Consider the following 6,253-nt stretch of genomic DNA (forward strand, 5'->3'; position numbering starts at 1 on the left):
CCCCATGACTGGGACTTTTCTAGAGGGCTGCCAGACAGGTGAAAAAGTGACAATTCTCTTGGATGACTCCAAACCTACATGGGGGAATTTGAAACTATTCCAGCGGTTGCCAGGCCACTGGCTTTCACAGCTACTGTGGTTCAAGGTTGCTGGTTTTCAAGGCTACCACAGAGCTGGGGGGGGGGGGGGGGGGGGGGGAGGGGAAGGGGGATGGGATCGGGACAGGTTGAAATACTACAAAGCTCACTGTTCTTACAGAGAGTCACCCATTTGTTGTTTTTTGTTTTGAGTACACGCTCCTCAAATTGCTGCAATGCTTTGGTTAATTTGTGGAGTTTGCAAAGGTTGATTTTGACAATCTCTGCCACTGTTCCCCTTGCTTTTGTGGAAGATCCGAAGTTCAGACGTCCCTACTTGACCATTTGTTTGAAAACGCTCCTCCCGGATTTCTTTTAATAGGGAACAGAATACCTAAGATTTCTCTTTAATTAATGCAACGTGCATATACTGGATTCGCTTAAAACAGCAGACATTCTGCCTAGGAGATACCATCCAAATGAGAAAACTGTCTGGCTTCTCAAATTTCATAGTAGAATGTCAGCACTGGTTTCCAGACTACTGCATCCACCGCAGGTTAGAACACGAGTTCAGAGGCGCCCGGGTAGCTCAGCTGGTTGAGAGTCCGGCCCTTGATGTCAGCTCGGGTCATGATCCCAGGGTCGTAGGATCAAACCCCACAACGAGCCCCACATTGGGCTCTGCGTTGACCGTGGAGCCTGGTTAAGTCTCTCTTTCTCTCTCTCTCTCTCTCTGCCCCTGCCCCGCTCATCCTCTGTGTCTGTCTCTCAAAAATGAATAAAAACGTAAAAAAAAAAAAATTTGTAATATAAAGGAGAAATAAAAGGAAGCCACTGAGGTGATATGTAACTCAATATGAAAGTAAGTGATCACAACTACTGAAAACACAATAAAGGAGTCAGAGGCTCGCGTATATGTACATGTAATTACCACGCAGGGGGCCTCTACAGATGCAGACCAATGCAGCTGCAGGGATTGTGACCCGGAACTCAAATGCCATGAGCACTGTTGCCACTGGGAACGGGAGTCTTCAAAATGGTGGAAGTCTTGGTAAAGGGCTGGACAAAGAGTACAGCCTTCCTCACTGGGTAGCTGCATTCTTGGAGAAGTGTTACAAGTCTGCAACAACTGGAAAATGTAGTTTCTGCGTGTAAAATGGACTTAGAGTCTCGGCTCAGATCATTATTGCCAGTGTTCTGACCACGAGGGGCTGTGGTCCAGCCAGGTTGGGGTTATTAGCGCTCTTGGCACAAGGGCGAGCCCACACCATGGGGTGCCTCTGCAGGAAGGTGCTTAGGAAGGACTTAGGGATCTGGGCTCGTGGTAGGCCATTTCAAGAAGGGTTCCATGAATCAGAGGTTTACTCTCGATTGGCTGCTTTCAGAGCACCAAGCAATTCCACAAATGGGCATCTTCATTCTAATCTGGGAGGCAGGGGGAAAAGTGACCTAAAGGCGACAGCAAAGCAGCAGGAATCAGTCGTGTGAGCCAGGAGGGGGAGGGGAGGTGTTCTGTCTTTTGTGGTTTGCACAGTACTTTTCTTAAGCTTTTTTTTCTTAATTTATTATATTCGCAATGTTGTGCAATCATCACCATTATTTCTTTTTTTTTTTTCTTCCTGAGAGAGAGAGAGAGGGCACAAGTGAGCAAGGGGCAGAGAGAGAGAGAGAGAGAGAGAGAGAGAGAGAGAGAGAGAGATGCGGGGCTCACCCAAAGCAGGGCTTGTGCTCCTCCAGTGTGGGGCTCAAACTCACAGACCACGAGACCACGACCGGAGCCGAAGTCCTGACGCCACCCAGCAGGGGCACCTGGGTGGCTCAGCGGGTTAAGAGTTGCGACTCAGGTCATGACCTCACGGTTCATGAGTCCGAGCTCTGCATCGGGCTCTGGGCTGCCAGTGCAGAGCCTGCTTGGGATTCTCTCTCCCGCTCTCTACCCCTCCCTGCCGCTCGCTCTGTCTCTCAAATAAAATTTTAAACTAATTTAACATATCACCCGGCAAAGTGACCAATCGTTATGTTAACCGACCCCTCCCCACCTCAATTACAAAAACACCCTCCCTTAGGAGTGGCACCACCCTCAATGAGAACCACAGCTCTGAGTATTCTAAATCCAACCGTCAAATCGCACTGAATTAAGGGTAAATAATGAAGAGTACGTCAGGCCACACCCTCACGGAACTATCTTACCAAGTCGTACTTAATGGCTTTGCGTCAAAAGTTGGCTTTAAAAAGCTGTCCAGATCAAAGGCTCTTTTTTTTTTAATTTTTTTATGTTTATTTATTTTTGACAGAGAGAGAGAGAGAGAGAGAGAGAGAGAGAGAGAGAGCATAAGCAGGGGAGGGGCAGAGAGAGAGGGAGACACAGCATCTGAAACAGGCTCCAGGCTCTGAGCCATCAGCACAGAGCCTGATGCAACTGGAACTCACGGACTGTGAGATCACGACCTGAGCCGAAGTCGGACGCTCAACCGACTGAGCCACCCAGGCGCCCCCAAAGGCTATTTCTTTACTGCAGAAATCGTGCCCCACGCATTGGCCACCAACAGCTGGTGTCCTCTACGTAAAGCTTCGCGTGAGAAATACGCAGTCAGCACCGCCAGCTGCCACCTAATGTCCCTTTGCCCCTTTTCCCCTACTAACAAAATCTCGCTTTTCTTCAAGGCAGCAACGTGCCTACCCACGTACCCGCTTTTCCAGACTCCCGGACACCCGACTGACACCATTTTGCCTAATGAGTTGTAACGAGGCTTCCCTGGAACTTCCGGAAAAGCTTTTGCTTTTCTGATAAAAGGGCACAGAGGCTACTGGAGCCTGTAGTCTTCTTTCTCAAGACTAGATGAGTCATCTTCAGCTGTGACAGTCATCTTGTGACCCTGAGGCAATGAGCATGGGGACAAAAACTGGCTCTCCAGGGCACTGATGACTACCCTCGTCAACACCAGTAACTGCCTACTTCCAGACTTCCTTTGTGGAAAAACACACAGACCTCTTTTTTTTTTTTTTTAAAGTAGGCTTCACACCCAGCGCAGAGCCCAGTGCGGGACCCGAACCCGCGACCCCGAGATCAAGACCTGCGCAGAGACCAAGAGTTGGACGTTCAATCAACTGAGCCCCGCCAGGGGCCCCAAATCTTCATTTCTCGGAGCAGGAAGTCAAAGTTGAAAAGCCAAGAAACACTGTAAGAATAGGATTTCGAAGTACGGCAGTACATCCCCCAAAATATAATAAAGACAGAAGCAGCTGAAGGTATTTGCTTCTGGGGAGGAGAGTTGAGACTGGGTAAGACTGATGCTTTTCCTTACAGCTTCTGTAATACTTGATCTTTTTGATTCAAGTGCTTTTTTTTTTCAATTAGTTAATTGTAACTAGTTAATTAGTGAAAAGTTACAGATGACTTCTTTCTTGGCACGCAATTATAACTTCTTCAGGAAATCATATGCTTCCTCCTCTCTTATTTAGAACAATATAAAGGTTTTAAGGAATGCTTCCTGCTTCTCATGAGAACCAGGTATTATTTTGATGATATTTTTAATTGAAAAGTAAACAGCATACAATTTTAGAATGTGCTGTTCAAAACCGGCAACAACCATTGGTGCAGTCAGTACAGCATCTCGAGGTCGTGGGTTCGAGCCCCATGTTGGATGTAGAGATCACTCAAATAAATAAAACTTAAAAAAGCAAAAAACAAAAACAGCAACAGACTAAGTTTGAAAATCACTGCACTGTGGCAAAAATTGGCACAGCCGAATCAGACCTGCGAATATAGTCAGTGTGGTTTCACAGGTGTCTTCTTTCTTCCTTTTAAATTTAATTTTCAAGCATTAAAAGATCAGGGGCATCTGGGTGGCTCAGTGGGTTAAGTATCCCACTCTTGGTGGGTTACTTCATGGATTCGAGCACCGCGTCAGGCTCTGGGCTGAAAACGCAGAGCCTGGAGCCTGTTTCAGATTCTGTCTGCCTGTCTGTCTGTCTGTCTCTCTCTCTCTCTGCCCCTCTCCCACCTCATACTCTGTCTCTCTCAAAAATAAACATTAAAAAAAAATTTACAAGCATTAAAAGATCAGATTTCACATAAACACCTAGACTTTTCATTTCTCTGAAAAACTTAGAAACTTAGCAACAGAGGGACCACATTCCTGAGTGGCAACAAATGGCTGAAAGTGAGAAGCTTCTGGTCCCTTTGGATGGTGTGTGGACTCTCGTAGTTGGCAGTTTTTACCTGGTTGACTTTGCTTGTCTGGTCCCACCTGCCCTAAGGGACAAGGAGTCCAATCTCTCTTCTTGTGAAAGGAAACAGCATTGGGCAATGGAAAGATTACTGCATTAGGGCTTAAAGTTCCGTAAGTGTGACTTATATAGAAGTCAGAGTGGACTATGAAGTCATGCGAAAATTAACCAGGTAATCAACTTAACCAGGCTTTAACACCCCAAAAGGTTAGGGGCACCTGGGTGGCTCGGTCGGTTGAGCTTTTGACTTCGGCGCAGGCCATGATCTCACGGACTGTGAGTTCGAGCCCTACAGCATCGGGCTCTGCGCTGTCAGCAAAGAGCTCGCTTCGGATCGTCTGTCCCCCTCTCTCTGCCCCTCCCCTGCTGGCACTCTCTCTCAAAAATAAACAAACATTAAAAAAAAAAAAAAAAAAACCCACCAGAAGTTTATTTCCCACTTGGGCTGCATGTCTCACAGTCACAGGCAGGAGGACTCTGCTCCACGAGTCGCCCTGTGACCCAGGCTGGCGGAGGTTCCGCCATCTTGCATGCCACGGGTTGCCACCAAAGGGGAAGAACGATCAGAGATTCTCACGTCTCGCCTTCCTCGCCCAGAAACGACACTGGCCGCTGCCACTCACACTTCGTGGCCCTAACTAGTCACATGGGCTCCATTTAATTAAGGGGGGCTGGGAAAGGTGGAGCAGACGGGAGTCTCTGGTGAGCGTTACGAGGTCTACCGCGTGCAACCTTCAAGGGAGCCACTTCATGCAGCTCGGGCTTCGTTACGCATTTGAAACACGAGGCGACGGATGGGTCTTTCCGGCCTTTGAGGTTCCGGGGCGAATCGGATGAGACCGCACATACCCCGGGACTGTGATGGGCTCTAAAAGTTACACAAATCGACAAGGATCACAGTGGCTACGCGTTGGTGGAAGTTAACGTGCTATCACCCCTACACCCCCACACCCCTGCCTGTGGATTTCAGAGGTGGGCTCCAAGAACAGGAACCCCGGGGGCTGTAAAATGCAAGGCTGCTTCCATCTTAATGGCACCACGCAGACACCTCACCTGTACGCAAGGCTGGCCCAGGGAAGAGGAAAGAGGAAAACGACGCTCGCTACCCTCAGTCTGTCCCGAGCAAACTGTCAGCCTCGACGAAATGACTCAAGTAGGGGTGGCCCATTTTCCTTTCCGGAGACGGCCGCACCGTCTCTCTCCCCCGACCGTGTAATCGTGGTTATAATGTAATCCTGACAACCCTCGCGTCAAGCTTGGGTCCACGTCACCCTTCCCTTGAACTCAAGGGGACCCGGGGCGACTGCTTCAACCTACAGAGGACGGCGCGAGTGACGTTCCACGGATTCTCAGCCTCGCCATTAAAAACACCAGGGGCCGCTCCCGCTCTCTAGGGAGGCTCCCTCTTAAGAGTCCGCCCGCCTGGCCGCGAAGAAGCCCTAGTGAGCCTGCGCACAGACCTCACGGCACAAAGACGTCAGTGCTCCAACAACCTAGCAGAGGTCCCAGCTGATGGTCGCCCTCCAGACCCGTGGCTGAAGGCACCCCCAGAGTTTCCTGCCCCGGGGCCGGCCTTCAAATCTTCACAGCTGAGCCCCAGGCACCGCAGAGCCGAGCAAAGGCGACCCCAGCAGGCTCCATCCAAATTCCTGCCCCACGGCGTGCGCGTGTACGTGTACGCACAGCAAAAGGACCGTTTTTCACCACCACTAAATTTTTATGCAGCAACAGCATCCGCAACAGCGGCACTCGTTAGCACCTGCAGCACTGGCTTAATTACCACACAGAGAAAGGGACAAAGATGTGTTTACTGAATTATTACATCTCAAATGCTATACTTACAGAAACAATTACAGTACTCCGGACTGATAAGAATTCAGTGATGCTATAGCAACAGAAAAGCCAAAACAGTAACACTTAAACAAGGGGAGGGTTTGTTTCTCGCC

The sequence above is a fragment of the Panthera leo genome, chromosome E1, assembly GCF_018350215.1.
Source record: "Panthera leo isolate Ple1 chromosome E1, P.leo_Ple1_pat1.1, whole genome shotgun sequence".
Lineage (NCBI taxonomy): Eukaryota > Metazoa > Chordata > Mammalia > Carnivora > Felidae > Panthera > Panthera leo.